Source organism: Macaca nemestrina, chromosome X, assembly GCF_043159975.1.
Source record: "Macaca nemestrina isolate mMacNem1 chromosome X, mMacNem.hap1, whole genome shotgun sequence".
NCBI classification, from domain to species: Eukaryota; Metazoa; Chordata; class Mammalia; order Primates; family Cercopithecidae; genus Macaca; species Macaca nemestrina.
The window spans coordinates 105,321,636-105,345,264 of NC_092145.1; the positions used below are offsets into that span (position 1 = coordinate 105,321,636).

Here is a 23,629-nt window from a genome sequence, read left to right on the forward strand (position 1 = left end):
GTTAGAGCTATTAGCTCAGCTCTTTGGGCCGAAGTTCCAACTGGCAGAGGGCAGGCTTCGGCTACTGAATTCAGTGTTACCACTGCATATCCAGCCTGTCTGATACCTTCAGATATGAAGCTGCTTCCATCAGTAAAGCACTCAACATCTGGATCCTTTAAGGGCTGGTCCTTTAAGTATTTTCGGCTTGAGAAAACCTCATCCACTTTTTCCACACAACAGTGATATCCTGGGCCACACAACAGGGGCTTTCCATACTCTGCCCATCCTATTGGCAGCAGTGTGGCTGGATTTAGAGTATTCACAGTCTCCAAGGTTATGTAGGGATTTTCACACAAAAGTCCTTGATATCTTAATATCCCAGGGTTAGAAAGCCAGCAATGCCCCCTCTGCTCCAATGATATTGACATAATTTTTATACAATGGCCCAATCGCTTGAGTTACTACCGAGTGCTCCACACCAGTATCGGCCATAAAGTCCATTTTTCAGCCCTCTACCTCCATTGAGACCATAGGCTCCTTGGGGCCTAATGAAATGGAGCCCGGTCTGTCTCAGTCCTCATAATAATCATTGATTCCTGCCAGTCCAATGAAATCCATGTCTGACTTCTGAACCCCTTGACTGGCAGCAGGGGGTTCTGGCCAGCCATTTTTCCCTGATTGTTGCCTCTATCCTTTTCTCTTTCTGGGCATTCATTCTTCCAGTGTCCTATCTGCTTGCATCTCGCACATTGATCTCTCTCAAGCCTAGGTTGGCCCTCTTGTCCTGCTTAGCTTCCTGGTTTTGCTAGTCTTCTACCACGACTGCAACCACGACCACGTCCTCTCACAAAAATAGTTTCTCTTCCAACTAAGGCCACCACCAGCAAGTCTGCCTTTTCCTTAGCTCTGTGTCTAGCTTCTCTCTTGGCTTCCTCATCCCGATTTACAAACACCTTAGTAGCCACCTGGATAAACTGGGTAATATTCATGCCTTCAAAACCTTCTAACTTCTGAAGCTTTCGCTTTATGTCTCCTTGAACCTGGTTTACAAATGCCGCAGTAACCATACACTGACTACCCACAGCCTCTTGGTCAAATGGCGTGTAAAGCTGGTAAGCCTCGCAGAGCCTCTCATAAAATTCACTGGGACTTTCATCTTGCTTCTGGTGGACCTCTGAGACCTTTCTGATATTGGTGGCCTTTTTCCCTCCAGCGTTTATTCCATTTAGGAGTTCCTCTTGATACTGCTGCAAACTTTGTAGCCCTTGAGCCTGGTTAGGGTCCCAGCCTGGGTCAACCTCTATTGGGAGTGCTTGTTGTGCATACTGCCTGGTATCTCCTGTGCCTGTAGGCGCATTGTTCTCCAGCCACTGGACAGCGGCTTGTATAACTCTACAGCACTCCTCTGTATTAAATAATGACAGAAGAAGTTGTTTGCAATTAGCCCAGGTAGGATTGTGAGTTAGGAAAATGTACTGCATTAGATTTATAAGAGCCTGAGGCTTCTCTGTATAGGAGGGAGTATGTTGTCTTCAATTTAAGAGATCAGTAGTAGAGAGGGGCTGATAAACGAAGAGCCATTCTCCCCCTTGGACTTCATTCTGTGTATTCAAATAAATTTGTCCCCATGTTTCTTGGAGGGGCATCTGCTCGGGCATGACCTGACCTAAGGTGGCTGACCTCATCCCCCTGGAGTTCCTCCCTTGGCTTTTCAGGCAAGGGCTCTGGCTCCTCTCTGCATTGTGTTGCCTGAGGGGTGCTTTCTTCTGAGTCTGAACCTCCAGAGGCAGCCGGGGCAGCCTCCTGTCTAAGCCTTGCCAGCGATGGATAAATTGATACATGGCGGGGAGGTGGACTTTCTAACTCTTCAGGTGGGGCCTGTAGGACAGATTTTTTTCTGCTTTTTCCTGTGACTCCTTTTCTTTTTCTGATGCCTTGCAGTCTCTTTCTATGGTTCCTGGTTTTGTCCAGGCTGTTAGAGTCTTACAGTAGGTCTCAAAGCAGGTCTGCAGCCATTTAGGGAGGGTCTGAATTACACTTAGCCAGGAGTCGATATATGAAAACTGATCGGGGTGCCCGGGCTGTTCTCCAAGCCTGGTGACCACTCAAAACACTCAGTCAATTATCTCCCTGTCTATTGTTCCCTCGGCCGGCCACCCTACATTAAAAGATGGCCAGTCTATCTCACAAAGGGTTCTCAGTTTCTGTGGAGTTAGCTTAATCCCATAATCACCATTAAAACCTTTTTTAAAGTTTTTCAGCATGCACTCCAGTGCAGTAGGCTTTGATGCTTTTCCTCCCATTTCCTCTCTCATGGCGTGCTTTCACTCTCATTTTCACTCTTGCGTCCACCAGACAGGATCCTTTTATGGGAAGTCTGGACGCTGCTTAGCCAGGAGTGTGCCTTGATTCCTGTCACAGCTAGCTGCAGCCATGGAACTGGTCCTATGGGCTGTATGCAGTGCCACAGGTCTGGTTTTTCCCACACTCGCCTCAGAGCACACAGTCCAGGCTAAGAGACCTGTGCCTCCCCACATCACACCCAATGTTGGTCTCTCCCAAGACTGTCTCTTTCACACATGTTCACACACCTCCCCCGGCCCCGAAACGGTTTTCCTTTCTGACTGACTCATGAGCCTCACCTGCATCTGGTGTCGGTTAGGGTGTGAGTTTCGTCCAAATCAATGGGCCTCTCCTGTTGTCCCAACCCCCTCAGGTCGGACTAGTTGTCACACCCTGGGAGGTGATCAGGCTACCCTTCCGTCCTTACAGGATGGGTCTTGCCTCAGGGCCCAAACCTTACCACTGTTCAGATGTCTGCATGCTGCTCCCGTGACTGTCCTGCAACCCTTTCTACTGGTTCTGTTTGCGCTGTCGGGGGAGGGCTCTGGAACACAGGAGGGTCATTCTCCTCTTGGGCTGAAACTCTCCTGGTGACACCAAGGACCCCAGGTCTCCTGCATCCTGGGGCTCTAGCCCACAGGCAAAGGAGACAGAAAATCTGCCATCTCTAATCCCAGACAAGCTCCCAGAAATGTTACGGGACAATCAAAGACTGGAGAGACCGGAAAAGATTCAGGAGAGTTTATTAAATTAAGGTGATCACCAGCTCGGCCGGACAAACGTCCAGAAAGTCTGAGCCCTGAACAAAGGGCTTTTCCTACTTTTAAACATCTTAAGGTGGGAGCTATGTGAGGCAGGAGGCAAGTTACAGAAGCAAGAAACAAAGGCAGCATTACAACATTTCTTACATCTTGAGAGAAACATGTCTCGCAACCTAAACTTTTCAGTCTTGTGACCCTGCAGTTATACTCCGTGTAACAGGCTGGTTAACACCTTGGCAGCAGTGATCCATTCATTTCTCATTAACCCACTCTGTGGATGGAGAATGGATTAAAGCTTAACATTTTAATAACAATCCAGCCTATAAAAGAAGAAAGGCCTCATGTAACTAAAAGGTGTATTTATTATACTTTGCAGATTTGAAGAATGTAAAGGAGTGAACCAAGATAAGGAGGAAATATGGGTGACAAATGTGAATAAAAACAGATGACTATATCATGATGGATACCATTCACAAGATTAGTAATATTCACAATGCAAAAGACTTTGCATTTCAAGAGACATAGGTTGAAAATGTGTTCCACCACTTGAGTTGCTTAACCTCTCTGATCCTCAGTTGCCTCATCTGCAAGTGAGGATGATAATATTATATATCATAGCATGTCCTGAGAGAAGCTGTTCCTGACCACTTGGGCTAAGGATCCCCCTGTGTGTTCCAAAGCTCCCCTTTCTCATGCCCACCATGGTTTTCATCTCTTGTTGTGTCATTATCTTCAATATGGCTCCCTGTCCCCACCAACCGTGAGCTCTTTGAGGTCTGCTATCCTGCAGAAAACATGGATGTGTGAGAAAAGTCCACCAAAGCACAGATCCTGGAGCCTGGTGCTCACAGATGCTCTGACACATTTATGTATGAGTGATGATGACCCATGCCACCCAGTACAGTGTAGTTATTTTTGGGGGGTGGGTGGGATAGAGTCTCGCCCTGTTGCCCAGGCTGGAGTGCAATGGCACTATCTCGGCTCACTGCAACCTCCACCTCCTGGGTTCAAGCGATTCTCCTGCCTCAGCCCCCCAAGTAGCTGGGATTACAGGTGCATGTCACCAAACCAGGCTGATTTTTTTTTTTTTTAATCTTTGGTAGAGATGGGGTTTCACCATGTTGGCCAGGATGGTCTCGAACTCCTGACCTTGTGATCCATCTGCCTCGGCCTCCCAAAGTGCTGGGATTACAGGCGTGAGCCACTGCGCCTGGCCCAGTGTAGCTATTTTTATACAACTAATAAACATCAGTTTGTGTATTGGAAACAATATACAAATTCAGTAAATGAATACAGCAAATCTTTCAGCTCAACTTTCTATTAATAGAGAGGGTTTATGTGTTTTTTATCCCTACACCTTGTTCAGAACCTTATCATACCACTATAAAACACACATTTTCCCTTTCATAGTGCATCTTGGACAATGCAGTTTGGAGCTGCTATGAGTACTTCTTTGGAGCCTTCCTGTATACAATGAATTGATATAGCAGAGTAGGACTGCAATAAATACTTATTGGAAGAATAAGATTCCTGTCTGTTATTTTTACTTTGTAGATGGGAGGCATGTATGCCATTTAGGCTTATCTCAGCAGGTTCAAGAACGTGAACCCAGTGATTATGGGACTTGGAAAGTCCAGGTAACCTTTTCCACTTCTACAGAAAGCTTACTCTGCTTACTTTCCTCCTGCCTCTGCCTCTTTTGGTCACTCCTTCTCAGTCTGTTTCCTTGAACCCCTCCCCTTGCTATTGCATATATATACATAGTCAGATGTTACAGTATTCTCTAGAGGTCTTACCTTATGGTGTATCAATTGGGTCATGCTCCTGATGATCATCAGTGATGCAAAAAAATACAAAAGTGCCACATAACATAATCATTCTAGCAATGGTTTTCAGAAATGTCCTGTTCCCATGTCACCTGGATGTGGAATCCAGATGGTGGCCTGAGAAGAGGCTCTAGCCTTGGGCTCCAGGCATAAGTCTCAGAACATGCCAGAATAGGGATTTACTTTTGAATCATAATTATACTGCAAAATAAGGAAGAGGAACCTTAGACCTGAGAAGTTATGGGCAATTCCTGAATCAGACTGACTGAGAAAACCCCAAGCAAACACTAAAGAGGCATAAGAAAAGAGAGCTGTAAAAGTACACAGTAACTCAAGTGGAAATTCCAGATGTGAACTCAGTTCACAGGTCAGAAGTTGGGATACTGAAGAAGGAACAGTATTGGAGGCAGGCAGTGGGGCCCCACTCCCCACTATGGAAAGCAGTTGGAAGCATAGGCTCCTGCCTGCAAGTGTGAGTACCTTCCACCTTCACATTAGTGCTGATGTCCTTTGCTTAGATGTTCCATGTTTCTTTCTTTGTTCTCCAGTGCCTACTGTGGGATGACTATGAACAACAATGTAATGACTTTAGTATGGAGCCCAGAGCACCACTACGCCATTTCAAAATGGTATGAAGGTTAAGATATGTGTTCTGCTTTTTATGACATGTAAAGGATTAAATCTGTTTTCCTCATACAGCCCTCTGGAAAGTACCCAGCCAGTCACAACAACAGTCTCCTCATGAGAAAATAAGTACTACTCTGGGAAAATCTGTTTTTAATGACATATATACATGGGTCTGTTGTGGCAAAAAAATTACTTCTTGTGTACCCAGAAAAGACTTCTGAACGGGTAAGTTCATGTGAACTCAGTTCCTCTGGTGGGATCTCAACAGAAAGTTTGAGAATTAAAGTGACCCTGGATGGTTCTTCCCCTGTCTCAGGGAGAGATGGGGAAGGATAATAATATATTTACTCTTAATTTAAAGGCCTAAATTTGAACAGAGGACTCAGGCTGCATGTATGTTGTGGGGAGATGTTATTAATCATGATATGTTGCCCTAAGCTGAAGTGTAGCAATTGTGTCTTGTGTGCCAGGCACTGTGCAGAGTATTTCACATGCTTTACCTCATTTAATCATCTCCAATAATTCTATAAGGTAGGTACAATCATTATCCTCAGTTGACAAATGAGATTCCAAGGCCCAGAGAGGTCACACAACTTGCTCAAAGACACAGCTTGTGAATGTGTGATCTGGGATATAAACCCAGGCTGTGGCTCCAGAGCTTGCATTCCAGATGTCTTTCCCCATTGCCTCTAAGGAATGGATGTTAAGGGCTAAGAGAGAGTCCCATGAGTCAGGGTTACACTTGCAAGCACCAACATTTATATTCCTTATATCATATAATCCTCAACACAAGAGGTGCGAGTGTATAAATATGCTTACTTTTTAGAGAGATCTCAAGATAGACTTGTGGGGGAGCTGAGACTGAGGCTCTGGATTGTATGGGTGTTTTCCCTAACATCACGTGGCTCTGAAGGGATCTACTGCATTGTTCTAGAAGCCACATTGTGTTAGCCAGTCAACCTTCTTTTATCCCTTCTCTTCAACCAGCTCAAATGCTTTTGTACCTATTGTTTTGTTTCTCAATCAATAAAGGCCAAAATGAGCGAAGAAAGTGGCAGCCTTTTATTTGCAAATATGCATACACTCTCGGATGAGGTTCTCTGGTCCTCAGGTGTGGGGGGGTGTGCCAGGGAAGTCGTGCCGGCGCTCTCGGGTGATGTTCTCCAGTCCACAAATGTGGGGGGGCCGAAGAAGTCACGCCGGCTCCTGCTGGCGGTGGACTTTTATGCCTGGGAGCTGGAGGGGGAGGAGTTTGGGCGTGTGTGTAGGAGTGGCTGCTTGAATTTCGGTGTCCCCGGCTTGACGTCATTCTGCGCAGGCTCAGTTGATTTGGTTCTTTTCCCGGGCATGGGAATTTTTCCCGGGTGCGGGAAAATCTGTGATGAAGAACCCGGAAACAACAGAAACTGCTCCATCTTGTTCACCTTCCTCCATCTTGTCCCTTTTCCCTCACCCAAACAGTCCAACCTCTTATTGATTATAAGAATTTAGGGCGCCATGGTCTGTCTGGCTGCTTCCTGCTGTTAAGGGGCATAGTTAGGGTCTGAGGTTGGCAGTTGGGTGTAGGGATGCAGGAGCATTTGGTTGAAGGTGACTCAGGTGATCTCTTGGACCCTGGCTCGGAGAAATTTTATTAGAATGGGAGCAAGACATAACATAAGACAGAGGATTAGTATGGGAATTAGGAATGGAAGCATCTGCTGTACTACAGGCAGCAGCCATACCGGTGGTCCGGGGGTTAAGGGGGCGTTAAATTGTTGAAGCTCCTTTTTGATTTTGTTTAATGTTTGGACATTGGTGTCAACCAGGCCTGATTCATTTACGTAGTAGCAACACTCCTCTCCTAGGAAGAGGCATGTTCCTCCTCTTTCAGCAGTAAGAAGATCTAATGCCCGTCTATTTTGTGCTGCTACCTGGGCCACTGAGGTGATTTGACGTTGTAAAGAGGCTAAGCTTTCAGCTGAAGCCTCTATGGCTGCCTGAACCTGAGTGGAGAGGGTTTGTGTGGATTGAATCGAGTGGGTGAGGGCCCCTGTTCCAAGTCCTGAGGCTACTAGGGACGATGCTAGGGAAACCCCGATAATTAAGGGAAGAAAAACAGCCCGCTTTTGGATGTTATTGCTGGAGCTGAGCTGGGAAGCTAGTTCAGACAATTCTCCTTTGCTATATAGGGTTAAGCTAGGCACTAAAGATACCGGAACGCAAAGGGACTGGGTGATGGAGGTATGGTTAAGAGTTTTAGATAGAGTTTGGTTACACCAAAAGTAGCCTCCAACGGGGGCTGTCTGGGTCCTGCTGGGAGCTTGTGTGCGATCACACCATGAAGAGTTTGGAGTAGAGTAGCAAAAAGAAAGGGTTTGACTCTGTGGATTACGGTATAGTGGGACTTGAGGCAAGGATGTTGCTTGAGAGGAGCTGTTAGAGTCGGTGGTGATATTGAAAGCGGTTGGTAGTGGGACTGCCACTAAGGGAGCTTTTCCGAGTGCAGCGCAAAGGAAGCAGTGGGAGAGGTTCCTTACTCCAGCAGCCTGGGTTAAGTTAAGTACCTGGCGAATAAGTGTTAGCCATGAGAATGGGTCCTCATTGATAAGGGGGTCTGGGGGGCTTAACAGCTTCTGTATTTTCTGTTCATGAGATTTTACAACTGAGGTTAAATTTTGTAGGGCCTGTACACTCTTAGGAGGATATACTTGTTTACTCTTAGGGAGGGGTACTTGTTGCACATATACTCTCTTTATTTGGAGGGTTGCAGTGGGATATGAGGACCAAGATGTTGCATATAGTCCACCTTTAACTCCCTGAGCCCACCGGGGGTCCCAGGGATCCTTAATAGTAAGAATATATCCTCCTGATGTTCTATTTCTTACAAAAGGTCGATCATTAGGGGTGCAAATGCCATTTGCACACATTAAACCTATCTCATGCATGTTGCAATAGTTGTATGGACACCCCAGGTTGGTTTCTTGCCAGTAGTTCTTACAATTATATTCCGTTTGGTCGTACAAGAAACATATGACTGGGTGGTCGTAGTTGCCGACAGAACCCAGGTGAAAGTTAAGGAGGAGGGCAGCTTGACAGCCCTGGGGGGAGCAATCTGCAGTACCTTGCATTTGTGAGTGAGCCTGGTTGTCAGTAGACCAGGTTTCAGTTATAGAAAATCTCCATACAAATTTAGGATTAGTAAGGCTAGCAGGAATAATTAGAGTGAACCATAATAGTGGTAACAAAGGTGTAGAGGGTAAGTTCAACATTGCTGAAATCATAAAGGGCACCTTACCAAGCTAGGTCTTCTATGAGAGTAAAAAGTTGGGAAACCTACTGGTCGGGGGAAGGGTCGGGAAGGAAGGTTTCTAGAGGGTCTATGAGGGGAAATTCAGTTAAGTTGAGATGGAGAATAGTGAGAAAGCGGGAGAATTTCAGAAGAGCGTAGCTCATTTAGTTTGTATTAAGTCTGGTTATTCTCAGACGGGTGGGTGACAGTTCAGTGGACTGCCACTGAGTCTCAGGGGGCGGGGCTCTTTTCAGTTGAGTAAGATGGACCCAAGAACTGTGGCCTAAGAGTTTGGCTGCTGTGGAAGTGGTAAGAATTACTGTGTATGGAGCTTTCCACTTAGGGGTAAGGCCTTTTGCGTGCAGGTCCTTGAGTAAAACCTGGTCACCTGGTGAAAAGGCTGAGGGGGCTTCCGAATTTCCTTGTGTAGGTTGGGGAAGTGACCTCTCAGCGTGTTCTCTAAGTAATTGTCTTAAGAGAGAAAGGTATGGAAGGTAGGGTGCTAACGGCGTGGGGAGGCTAGCTAGTTCTTGTAGTGCGAGGGGGCACCCGTATACTAATTCAAAAGGACTGAGGCCTGTGGGGCCTCTAGGTGTAGCTCATAGCCGGGTAAGTGCAAGGGGAAGCAAGGTTACCCACGATTGACGTGTCTCTATGGAAAGTTTGGTTAGTTGTTGCTTGATGAGTCCATGTGCCCGTTCAACCTTCCAGATGACTGGGGATGGTATGGAATATGTAGCTTCCAAGTAATGTTGAGAGAATCTGTCACTAGCTGGATCACTCTGGAAATAAAAGCCGGGCCGTTATCAGATTGGATTGACCGGGGAAGCCCAAAACGAGGAATGATTTGTTCTATGAGAATGGAGGCTACAATGGATGCACTTTCTCCTGTGGTGGGGTAGGCTTCTATCCATCCTGAAAAGGTATCTACCAGGGTGAGTAGGTAACGAAGCTTTTTGTGCCTAGGCATGTGGGTGAAATCAATCTGCCAATCCTCTCCGGGTTGATGTCCTCTAAGCTGATGACTTGGATGGGCATTGCGTATTCCCCCTTGAGCATTTGCCTTTAGGCAGATTAAACACTGTTGGCTAATTCTCTTGAGGTGAGAAAGAAGGGATGGACACTCAATGATGGGGTTTAAAAAGTTGTATAGGGCCTGGTGTCCGATGTATAAAGAGTTGTGAATATCTCTTAAGACGTGTTGTGTTTGAGCTTCAGGGAGGATGACACGGTTATGGATAAAGATCCATTGGTCGGGGGTAATAGTTGCATGTATGCATATTTGCAAATAAAAGGCTGCCACTTTCTTCGCTCATTTTGGCCTTTATTGATTGAGAAACAAAACAGCTCCTGGAAACAACAGGGACTGCTACATCTTGTTCACCTTCCTCCATCTTGTCCTTTTCCCTCACCCAAACACCTATTCTGCTAGATATTTTTGGGGGCAAAGCCAGAACCAGAAGACAACACAATCCCTGTCTTTGAAGCATAGACATTCTATTGAGGGGCAGAAAATCAATGCACAAAATGATTAAGAAACACTTAATTGATTCCTTACGGGTCAAATTCCAGTAGGTCAGAGAAGATATATGAAGTGCTTAGAATAGTTCAAACCATTAGATGTGTTACTACTTCTGCAGTGGTGTTTGATGCCAACTGTTGCTTATAAATTATAAATAATTTTCCTTGGCATCATTCTCCTAACATCACTCTGCCACTATCACTCCACCCAAGAAATTATTTAAACTTAAATCTCCAGTATTGGTATCATCAGAACATCTTGTTTTGCTGTTTTTCAAAAATTATTTATCTATTTTAATGCACACATAAAAATTGTATATATTTATCAAGTACAACATGATTTTTTGTTTTAGATGGAGTATGACTCTGTTGTCCAAGCTGGTCTCAAACTCTTGGGCTCAAGCAATTCTCCCACCTCAGCCTCCTAAGTGAGGCAGCGCTTCTTTCACGGGGGTACTAGCTGCGGGGAGTCTGTCCCTTGCAGACCCCTGGCCCAGCAACGGATAAATAAAATACATTGACATACAGATATCCTGCTTCGCCAGTGCAACTGAGGGTCCCAGGCCACTCAGAGACTCCAATGAGAGTCCTGTTAACAATGGCAGCCGTGGTCCTGAGCACCTGGCACTTCAGGCATTTATTTGGTATAGAATTAACAACAGAAGCTTTGAGTAAACACACTTGTGGATAATTAACATGATTAAGAGGGTAGTTTTATGAATGATTAAAGCTCAGGTGCCATGATCTAAAGTAAATACCATTAGGGTGCAATTTCCCTGGTCAACCTTCCCCTCCCCTGGCCCCGCCCAGAAGGCCATCTGGCTCAAAGGTTAGTCAATGGAGGTAGGGTAAACAGACTTAACTGGGGAAGCCTCTATTGTCCCTAGTATTTACCCTATGACCTAATGCTCTAAGATGATAACCGGCCGCCTTGAGCCTGTTCAATTATTACAAGCTATGTAACTTTTTGGCCTTCCAAAAAGATTTGTGACTATTCCCTATAACTTTCCCTAATATTTCTGCAACCATCCTGAGTGAATCCCAACACCTGAGTAGCTAAGATTACAGGTGAACACTACCATGCCTGGTTTACATGATGTTTTGAGATATGTATTCATTGTTGAATGGCTCAATTGAGCTAATTAACATAGGCATTACTTCACATACTTAGCATATTTTGTGTGTGGAGGGAACACAAAATCTTCTAGCAATTTTCAATAATACAATACATTGTCATTATTATAGTCAACATGATGTACAATAGATCTCTTTTTTTCCAAAGTGAAAGCAAGTTTATTAAAAAAGTAAAAGAATATGAAAACGACTACTCCATAAACAAAGCAGCCCCAAGGGCTGCTGGTTGCCCATTTTTATGGTTATTTCTTGATGATATGCCAAACAAGGGGTGGATTATCCATGCTTCCCCTTTTTAGGCCATATAGGGTAACTTCCTGACACTGCCATGGCATTTGTAAACTGTCATGGCACTGGTGGGAGTATAGCAGTGAGGACAACCAGAGGTCACTCTCGTTGCCATTTTGGTTTCAGTGGGTTTAGGCCAGCTCCTTTACTGCAACCTATTTTATCTGCAAGGTCTTTATGACCTGTATTTTGTGCCGACCTCCCATCTCATCCTGTGACTTAGAATGCCTTAACCATCTGGGAATGGAGCCCATTAGATTTCAGCCTCATTTTACTTAGCTCCAATTCAAGATGGGGTTGTTCTGGTTCACATGCCTCTGACATTTCCCCCCCTCCCTTTTATAAGAGAACCCTTAATCCTAAGCGTTGCAGAGGGATGAAGATCCATCTTCTGTAACTTCTTCAGGTTAAGCAGGGGTGATGATATTCCTGCCTAACTATTAGGATCTCTTGTGTTCAGGGTAGAGAGGAGCTCAGTTAGAAAGCATCAGTTTGTTGAGGGCCATTTATGACTCTTGAGTTTTGACAAGAGGTGATATCTGGAAGATTAATAAATGTTTAGTTTAAGAAAACATTCAGTAAGCTTGTCCTGTATTCCTACACAAAGAGCATAACAGCAATATATTCCACAAGAGTAAAGCAAAATAAGTAAAGTTATTCCAAGTAAACTAAATTAGAAGGTTTTCCATGAACTGAGAAATTATTGGAATTAAGCTGATATGGGGTTGTTAGCTGACTGTAATATGCCCAGAATTGGAATACTGATCCAGATTTTTACATTACCCATCATCCCTCTTGTTTCTTCTGAGCAGCAGTCAGAGATCACTGGTTGATTTACAGACATAAGCAGGGTTAAACTAAATTGCAGAAACAAACTTAAAAACAACTGATGAGACTAGAATTTAATAACAAGTGTACCACAGTTCTTGAGACATAACTAAAAGGCAGTACACGTTTTACTTTTCTGATAAAATATTTGATTTAAGCTCTTATTTTCAAACTAACTAATTAAAGCTCTTTCATATATAAACATCACACACATAATACATATAAATACATAGACAGAAGATAAAGGATCATCCCCTAAGCTAGGAATTGAACCCTGAACCCAGGCAGCCATTGTGAAAAGAGAAAGCATGGCCACATCGTTACAAGGTCAAGCTCCCAAGGGCATAACTGACCAGAGGAAAACATTCGGTTTACACACACACACACACACACACACACACAGAGAGAGAGAGAGAGAGAGAGAGAGAGGGAGAGACAGAGGGGGAGAGAGAGGGAGAGAGAGAGAGAGAGAGAGAGAGAGACAGAGAGAGAGAGAGAGAGCGAGCGCCAGAAATCTGACTGGCAAGAAATTCTTATCCTTTTGCTGGCATGCCAGGCTTCTGAGTTCCCTTTCCCTGAGCAGGCCTAGTGACCCGGCTGGCTACACCATAGCCCTAGGAACCAAGCCACAACACCAAGGAAAATTATCTTTTTCTATTCTGGCCAGAGCAAAATACGTGTGAAAAAATACAGACATTACCCACTCTGGTTAGCACCCACAATTAAACTTGCAAGGCTTAAACTTGTCCCTGGTTGGGCCCTGTCATTGCTAATCCAACCTCCGACCAGGAGTTTCAACATGTGGTTTCTGGGCAAGATTGTTGCCCTGAGTAATAGAAAAGAAAGAGAAAGGAGAGAAAGAAAAGCATTGCCTTTGGCAGGGTGGGGAAGGCGAAATGATCAGGGAAGCCAGAGAAAGACCCACCCATTGCAGTGACACTGAAAAGTTCAGGCGGCTGCTGTCAGTTGAGCAGGGATCTTTTCCAGCAATCCTATCAGCTCTCAAGTTTCCCCTTTTAGGGAGGAAAAAGCTTCCCATGTCCCACGATCTTGTACATGCCTAATCCTATCACCCATTGCCATCAGCAAAGAGTGAAAGGCAGATTAATCCAAAGAGAATAGCAGTTCACATCCCATAGTGCCGAACCTGTTCTTAGCTGAGAGGGACTTTACCGAGAGGGGCCTCTAACCCCCTGAATCTTAGAAGGGACTCTAACCCTCCTAAGTCAGGCCTCTAACCCAAGGTCAGTCAAGCGTCCTTGCCTTTTATTAAGAGGGGCCTCTAACCCACTCTGTCTTAGGAGAGACTCTAACTCCCCTAAGTTGGGCCTCTAACCCAATCCCATTCTTTACCCAAGTACCCCACCACTTACCCAAAGTCATCCAATCAGTGCTGCACTCTATTACCTTTGGGTTGGTTGTGGGGGGGTTCTTCAGTATTGTCCCTTCAGGATTCACCAGAAAGATGTTACAGGACCCCAAAATTTACCCAAAGGTAGGTTGAGTCAGGGTTTCTGCACTATAGTCCCTTCTGTGGTTGCCAGAAATATGTTACAGGACAGGGGTGCAGATCCAGACCCCAAGAGAGGGTTCTTGGATCTCATGCAAGAAAGAATTTAGGGTGAGTCCAAAGTGCAAAGTGAAAGAAGTTTATTAAGAAAGTAAAGGAATAAAAGAACGGCTACTCCATAGACAGAGCAGCATACAATAGCTCTCTTGAATTTATTCCTCCTATCTGAAATTTTGTATTCTTTAACCAGTATCTCCCCACTCACTCCCCAGCCCTGGTAACCCCATTCTACTCTTTGCTTCTAGGTTCAACTTTCTAGATTCACACATAAGTGAGATCATGCAATATTTTTCTTTCTGTGCCTATCTTATTTAACATAACATAATGCCCACTTTATATTACAGTGTCGATGTGTTCAACACATAGTGATTGGAAATAATCATCATCATTACTCTTGATAGTCATTTAATAGAAGGGAATGATCAGATTGCACTGTAATTGCATTCATATTTACTGGGGTAATATTAATATTATTATCTGTTATTATACTGACAACTGAACAGGGAGTGACTGGGAATTTGAAGCACTTATAAACTTGAGGCTTGATGAGGTAGCATAAAGGAAACTACAAAGGAATCAGGCTCCCACTTCCTGCCTCAGGGCTCCTCTCCATCCTGGGTGTGGACCATTTGACTAATAAGGGTGGCACCTGCTCAATCAAGAACAACTGCTAGGGTACTGGCCTAGGCAACTAGGTGGATGTTGGTGACCATATCCAAGCAATTTCCTTCCTCAGTGTCTCGGCAACTTGTACTGTTCTCTCATTGACTATCTCCTCTCCTCTCCTCTTAGCTTCAATCAACCAGGAAAGCAGCAATAATAAAGGCTGTAATTCACTCAGCACCCTCTCCGTGCCAAGTACTTCATTCATTCTAGATATAAACATTAATTGAGGGCCTTTCTTTTCGGTGTATGCACAGTAGTGGAATTGCTGTATCATATGATAGTTCTTTTTTTTTTTTTTTTTAGTTTTTTGAGGCACTTCTATACTGTTTAAAAATAAAAATATTTTACAAACATGCATTCAAGCAGACAGACATATCAAATATAATAAATAGATTCTACTTTTAAGTACCCTTTTCTGAGGCAGAATTAAATCTTGGTCCACTCAGAATATTTAAAATCCACCTTCTTCATATTCCTTCTAGTAAAATTTAAGTGTTTCTACTTATAATTTGCAAGTAACGGAAACTGGCGCAGCATCTAAATCTGTCTACTAACCCCACCCCAGTAACTGACCTTTCACTGTGGCCTTCCACAGTTGTTCCCAGCAATGTCAATATTTTTACTTGAAACATGTGATGGAAAGTTCACAGGCTCTAGAGCCATACATTGTCCATTATTACCAAAAAAAAAAAAAAAAAAAGAGACCAGTGTAAACATCTTCAATCATAAGTCTATTTACATTCAGTCAGTTATTTCTTAGAATCAATTTTAGAAGGGAAAATGTGGCTATTTCTAAAAAGCCTAAAATGGACAAGCTCTGTGCTAATCACTCACACACAATGTGACAAGAAATAGTGGATTTTATTCTTTTTTAATTGAAGTAAAATATACATATAAAATGTATCACCTTTATCATTTTTACCTGTACAATTTAGTGGTAATGAGTGCATTTATTTTCTTTTTTCCCTTCATCCCTCTCTCCCTTTAACCTTCCTCGCCTCTCATAATCACCATTCTCCTCTCTTACCTTCATGCCACCCACTTTTTTAGCTTTCACACAAGAACATGCAATATTGTCTTTCTGTGTTTTATTTCACTTAACATAATGGCCTCCAGTTCCAACCACGTTGCTGCAAATGACAGAATTTCATTCTTTTTTATAATGAAATGATATTCCATTTTATATATGTACCACATTTTATTTATCCATTCATCTGTTGATGAAAACTTGGGTTGATTCCATGTCTTTGCTATTGTGAATAGTGCTGCAATAAACATGGGAATGCAAATGTCATTTTTATATATTGATTTATGTGAATAATGTCATTGGTATTTTGATAGGAATGGCACTGAATTTGTCAATTACTTTGAGTAATATGGTCATTTTAACAATATTAATTCTTTCAATTCATGAGCACGGAATATCTTTCCATGTTTAAGTCTCAATGACATTTATGTATGTTCTGATCTTTATTGTTTATTTTCTTCTACTAATTTGTGGTTTGTTCTTTTCTAGTTCCTTGAGATGCCTCATTAGGTTGTTTATTTGAAGTCTTTCTACTTTTTTGATAGGAGCATTTATTGGTATAAACTTCCCTCTTAGTGCTTTTGCCATATCCCATAGATTTTGGTATTTGCTTCAAGACATTGTTTAATTTCTTCATTGACCCACTGGTTGTTTAGGAGCATGTTGTTTAATTTCCATGTGTTTGTGTATTTTCCAAGGTTCCTCTTGTTATTGATTTCTAGTTTTATTCCATTGTGGTCAGAAAAGATCCTTGATATAATTTCTATTTTTAAAAATTCATTTAGACTTGTTTTGTGGCCTAAGATATGATGTATTCTGGAGAATATTTAATGTGCTGATGAAAAGAATGTGTCTTCTGCAGTAATTGGATGAAATGTTCTATAAATGTCAGGCCTATTAGATCTAGTGTGTAGTTTAACTCTGATTTTTTTGTTGTTGTTGATTTTCCATCTGGATCATTTGTCCATTACTGATGGTGGAGTATTAAAGTCCCCTACTAATATTGTATTGCAGTATGTCTCTCCCTTTAGATTTATTAATGTGTGTTTTATATACTTGGGAGCTCCACTGTTGGGTGCATCGAAACTTATAATTGTTATATCCTCTTGCTGAGTTGACCCCTTTATCATTATATAGTGACTTTTTTGTCTCTTTTTAAAATCTTACATTTGCAGTCTATTTTATCTGATAAAAGTATAGCTTCTCCTGACCTTTTTTTGCTTCCAGTTGCATGGAATATGTTTTTCTACCCCTTCACTTTCAGTCTATGTGTGTTTTTATAGGTGAACTAAGTCATCTGAAGGCAGCATATAGTTGGGTGTTACTTCTTTATCCATTCAGCTACTCTGTGCCTTTTAACTGGAGAATTAAGACCACTTACATTCAGTGTTATTATTGTTCAGTAAGGACTTACTACTGGCATTTTGTTCTCCGTTTTCTGGTTGTTTTGAGACTCCTCTCTTCTTTTCTTCCTTTATTACTTTGTGGTTAAGTGATTTCTCTGGTAGTATGTTTTAATTTGTTGCTTTTAATTTTTAGTGAATCTATTAAAGATTTTTGTGCCATTGTTGTCATGAGACTTACACAAAATTGTATAGATATAACAAGTTATTTTAATGATACAACTTATATCACAAATAAAAAGAATAGAAACAAATGAAGACAAAAACACACAAAATGTCTACACTGTAATTCCACCTCCTCCCCATTTTGCTGAGGTTGGGGGATACCACCATGTTAAGACCAGAAGTTATTATTCTTTAGTTACAGGGAGAAAACAGGTTCAGAGAGTTAGAGGGTCTTGCCAAGAGCCACTTCTTCCTCTGTTAGTGTTCTCAGCTTTTCTTCCATTCATCACCCACTTCATTGGGATCCTGAACAGGAACTACCCACTCCCAATGCATGTGCCCATGTCTAGCAATTATAAATATATAACCCATAGATTGTCTGGATCAGTTGAGCTCATGCCCAATTCTGTCCCCAGAGATATTGCAGCTTCATGCTGGATGGAGATTGTTCCAGGCTGTCATATGGTCTGTGCCTTTGATGCTGCTCTTACCACAGCATTCGGTGTTTTCCATGACCTAATCCTGACTACATTTTCATTCCCAGCCCCCTTTACTCTTCCATTCACAATTATTATTGACATTGGTTTTGGTGTAATATAGAACACATATGAATTCCAATCCTGGCCCTGACACTTAAGTCATTCTGCCATTAAGCCTCAGTTTCTTCATCTACAAAATAACAATAATCTTACCTACTTTGTAAGTTGCAGGGAGGATTAGTAAGCTAATGGATCTAAAACTCCTAACTCTCAGTACCTGGCCCACAGGCTACACTAAATAAATAGTTGTTATTATCTGTCACATATCTCTGTATCACTGGCACAGGAGAGGTCATGAGACAGGCACTCAGTAAGTGTGTGTAAGACTAAGAGGGAAATCTTGCAAAAGACTGGAAGAGTAAACTGTGGGAAATCACCCACCAAATGGAATCTGTGGCCAATGACTTTCTCTTTCGGTTCATTTTCCTTTTTTCAAGTCTTTTGCTTGTCTTAAGAAAGGATGTGGGTTGGTGAAGGAAACTCTAGGTAATGAGAAATTTGAGCACATATTTGTTCCAAGGAATATTGAATATTTAACCCTCTAGAGTGAGTAACTGTAGCTGAGGGAGAGAGGAGTCATAAGGAGCTGAATTAGTTGGGCCTTGCTTTTATTGCTTTCATTCTTCCAGTCCAAATAAATAACAATGTAAATGTATCACTGTCCCTAATATCTTACCTCCTAGGATCAAGAATAAATTTATTCGTGGGGCCTAAGAATCTCAAGGTGCCCATTGAGATAGGACTGCCTCATATTACACGAAACTAATGGAGGGAGTCTGAGGTGGTGTTTTTTTTTGTTTGTTTTTTTGTTTTTTTGTTTTTTTGTTTTTTTTTTCCGGAGTCTTGCTCTGTCACCAGGCTGGAGTACAGTGATGCAATCTCAGCTCCTGCAACCTCTGCCTCCCGGGTTCAAGCAATTCCCCTACTCAGCCTCCTGAGTAGCTGGGATTACAGGCACATGCCACTACTCCCGGTTTTGTATTTTAGTAGAGATGGGGTTTCACCATGCTGGCCAGGATGGTCTCGATCTCCTGATCTCGTGATCTGCCCACCTTGGCCTCCCAAAGTGCTGGGATTACAGGCGTGAGCCGCCGCACCTGGCCTGAGATTTTTTTTTTAAGCCAAAGAGTAGACTTTTTGAGGAACAGTGCTGCAAAAGATCTCAGTATTTCTACCTTTAGAAATTGTAATATGTACTCTCCACTTAAACATGTGTGATCCTGAGGTTTCTTGTGGCATGTGTAATCCAGTGGGGATAAAATAGGGTTACAGTCAATATTTCCCATTCTTGGACTACATTATTTGCTTATGTTGGTGCTTACCAAAAGAAATTACTAAATAAATTAATTAGATTTCAGTTGCTGAAATTATCAGGGACTCTTCCTGAAATGTGTAGGTGTGTGTATAGGCCTTCCAGGAATAATATGCAACATAACATGTTTTAAATACAATCTTTGTGTTTCTAATATATGTTTTTATTTTCTTTGAGAGGATGGAAGAAGATCAGCAGTGGTAAAGTTCAAGGTTACCTCAGGCGGAAAAAAAAGTTAGTAGAATGCATGAGACAGAAATATATCAAGCCCGTGACACCTTATCAGGTTAACAGAAAAGCAAAAGCCTCCTTCTCATGTGATACAGATCAGAAGAGATTCAAATGTGAATGCCACTGCTGCCAGAGGTATATGGGAAACACTTCTGGGATCTCAAGCAGGAAGAAAGTAAACTTCCATTCTTCCTGGGGTAACCTAACACAAGAACTCAATAACTTGATGCTCAATTCTGAAACTATCCATCCAACCTACTCTCCTACAAGAAAGGGCAGAGGAAAGAAAGCCCAAAACAGAATCATCAGAAAAGCAAAATTACATTTCAGAGGCTCCTATAAACATAAGCAGAATAACTCTTGAGACTACCATCCTCAGGTAAAGGAAGATCAAAATAAATGGGATCATGAACGTCAACATTACCAATTGCTTGAGTGGAATCCTTTTGAAAACATGGTCAGGAGGAGTAACAGCATCCAGTTTTATGACAAATAATCACATCAGCTGGCAATTCAATCTAATTGTGGCATCAGCATCTGTCCTCCAGTATTTTAGCATCACCCTGGCATATGCTGGAAGCAATTGCTCTTTAGCAATGGCAACAGGGTAGCAATGATTCTATACTCTTGGTAATATTGTTTTCATGGTGCAAGCTGTCATTTTCCCTCCTTAGGTTTCAGTCTTTCCTCCCTTACCATGTTGACAATAAGGTATAAAGCATCTATGCAGTGTTTCTGACTTCCTGTTTTTTAAATGGTTTCATTTCACTTTATTGATTGGATCCCAGAAGTACTAGGTCTGTTGAAATATACTTGTGTGTGTGTGTGTGTGTGTGTTCACTTTTTATTTTGAAATTATACATGCACAGGAAGTTGCAAAAAGAATACAACCTTCACCTAGTTTCCCCCAAGACAATTTATAGCTTACATAACTATAGTATAGTATCAAAATCAGGAAATTGACATTGGAACAATGTGTATGTAGTTCTGTGTCATTTTATCATATGTGGAGATATGTGTAATCACCAATCCAATCAAACTTTTTCATCAATCCAATGAAAACTTTTTCATCACCACAAAGATCTTTCTCATGCTATCCCTTTGTAGTCACACTCACCACCATCCCAGCACAATTTCTAAGCTCAGGTAACAACTCAACTGTTCTCCATCTCTCTAATCATTTCATTTTAAGACTGTTACTTAAAAAAGAAACATGCAATATGTGTCCTTTTGGGGTTGGCCTTTTCCATTCAGCATAATGCTCTCAAGGTCCATACAATTTGTTGTGTGTATCAAAAGTTGCTGATTAGCATTCCATGGTATGGATATGCCATGGTTTCTTTATCCATTCACCTCTTGGTGGACATGTTGGCTCTCAAATTTGGGCTATTACAAATAAAGCTTCTATGAACAAATCTTTTTGTGAACATTTGCTCTCATTTATAATAGCCAATTCAGCTGCTCTAATAGATATCTACTGATATCTCATTGGAAGTCTTTGTAGACCCCTCCAATACCTGCACCATCAAAACCCACTATTTTTCAACTCTACTCATTTTTTGTTAATGAATAGGAATTGTTTCATGGCTTGAAACAGTTTAGGTGGGAATATTCTGGTACTTTTGTTCAGAATCATCCCTACTAACACAATGAGCAAGGTAGTTGTTTTTAAGGATGCATTTTATTATACTCCAAAATAACCTCCATGAATTCTAATCCCTTGTATGCTATTTTAAAACTCTGCAATCATTTGCAAATTACACAAGTTCTTTGTGTCTCAGTGTTCTGATCTGAGAAAAAGGAATTGTAGTATTACCAAACACAGAGGACTTCAGCTATATGAACTAAATGCAATTATGTCAATAAAGTGTAAGAAATGCCTCATAGTATGTTAGTTAAATTAGTTATATATCTCTTAATCCTCTTACTAAAGATATCATGGAGGTACAGATGGTATTTTTTGAATGTCTGACATGATGATCAAATGAAACAAAATAGAAAAAGTTCTTAGAATAGTACAAACTATTAGATGTACCATTACGCCTACTATGATATTTAAGATATCCCATAGTATGGTTTTCACAATAGTTTATCATTGCATTTATCAGATGATACCTTTTGAATAAAAAATATATATTAAATGAAAAATACTTTTATGCATCAGAAGCATAAACTCTGAAAATGTAATTTACTGTTTGAGACTTGGGAAATGGTACCCTAAATTTCACACTATACTGAGAACTGTGTCAGCTACTATGTGGATTTTCATAGAAAAATTTCTCACGTTCTAGCCATTGAACACCTCATAGCTGACTAGACAGATTTTCAATGTATGTAATTTTTTAAAAAGTCACACATACTGTGCATACGAAGGTAAATTCCATCTTATCTCCTGACAGGAATGGAAATGATGTTCCTATTTATGCTACTTCCAAAAGATCAATTAGTTCAACAAACATTCATTGACACCTGCCAGCTTTCAAGCAATGTCTTAGATTCTGAAGGTGGTGATATTGAGAAAGACTAACCAATCAATGTGCTAAATTCACAAATTGCATGGTATTTTAGAAAGTGCTAAGTGCTGTAGAAAAGGGGGGAGTCAAGCAAGGCAAGGGAAATTTGGAGTTTGACAAGGAACTGGGTGAGCTGCAGATTAAATTATTACACAGAGTGACCAGGGTAGGCTGCATTGAGAAAGTGACATTTTGATGAAGACGTGAAGGGGTAGAGGAGTCAGCCAAACAGATAAATGGGGTCAGAACTTTCCAGACAGATGAAACAGTTTGGAAAAAGTGTCAGAGGCAGAGCCTGCCTGACATAGCTCAGACGCTACAAGGACAACAGTGCAGCTGGGAGCAGGAATGAGGGCTGAACAGAAGGCAGGAGATGACAGGGTGACAAGGACAGGATCCTGTTGGACCTGGTAAGCTTTGACTCAGCAAGCTAGTCTGAAAAGAACAACCAAGGGGCATAAATACTGAAGGCAAGTCTGTGTGGGGTAGTCGAGTTCAGGCAAAGGAGGGCCATGGGAAGAACAGAGAAGAGGACATAGGGATAATCTGCATGTCTTTTATATATGTGTGTGTGTTCAATTTAACCTGCAGCTCATCCAGTTCCTTGTCAAACTCCAATACATATAATACATATATACACACACACATAAAAGATATAGTGTGTGTGTATATATATATATACAATCTGCATGTCTTATAGCAACACACATATATGTGACATGCAGATTATCCCTTATATATCCCTTATATATATTTATACACATACACACACATATAAAAGATATATATACACACACATACACACATACAAACACACATAATGCTGAGTATCTCTGAGAAAAAGGTAAATGATTGATGAGTGATTATCAATTATTTGTCATGAAAAAACAAAGATAAATACCTACACCCTCAACAATTTTTAATTAACCCAATGATTCCATGAGATCCATGCAGCAGGCATGACCGTGCTATTAGCACTCCCACACAAGAGATACCAGACCAAATGGAAAGCTTCTGTATCTATTAAGCTGAGGCACTGGCACCAACATGCAGAAATTCATGCTGTGGGTGGAGGAATCTACTTCCTACTGCTTCATGCCCTGGGTGTTCTTACTGCCTTATATATTCCACAATGGAAACTAGAGAAGCAGGCAATCCAGAGCACCCAATGGTTGCAGAAAAAAGAAAGCCCCAAGAAAAGCTTGCTGTGTTTAGCCAAAGAACCAATCAATGCATGAGACATGTAATTGAGTAGCCCCAATTCTACATGCACCTTGAGATTCTCAGTCCTTACACACAAAACTATTCATGGTCCCTGAAGGGAAAAAGTACAGAAAACAAGCCCACTAGGCTTCCATCATGTTTATATTTGTCTATTAGAATACACTCTCTCTTCTGTGAAGGAACATGAGGTCCAGTAAAGCAGATGTGCTATCTGTTGTGGCCACTGCTTTATCCCCTATTCCTAGAGCAGGCCATGGTGCAGCACAGGCCCTCACTGCCTGCTTACTTCATTAAATGAATGAATGAATATGTAAATATGAAAGAGGATGGAGAGACAAGGCTAGAGGATGAAGCCAGTCATGAAGTCTGTGAGTGGCAAAGGAACTGGCTGTTCCTTT

General features: G+C 41.8%; 1 long non-coding RNA gene across 1 annotated transcript; it reads left to right on the plus strand.

Moving 5' to 3' along the window:
- The first annotated feature begins 5,237 nt into the window (after positions 1-5,237).
- LOC139360850 (uncharacterized) lies at positions 5,238-20,262 on the plus strand. The gene is made up of 3 exons (XR_011618394.1): positions 5,238-5,384; positions 5,612-5,764; positions 19,441-20,262. It is a non-coding gene; the product is annotated as an uncharacterized lncRNA (long non-coding RNA).
- Positions 20,263-23,629: the final 3,367 nt, after the last annotated feature.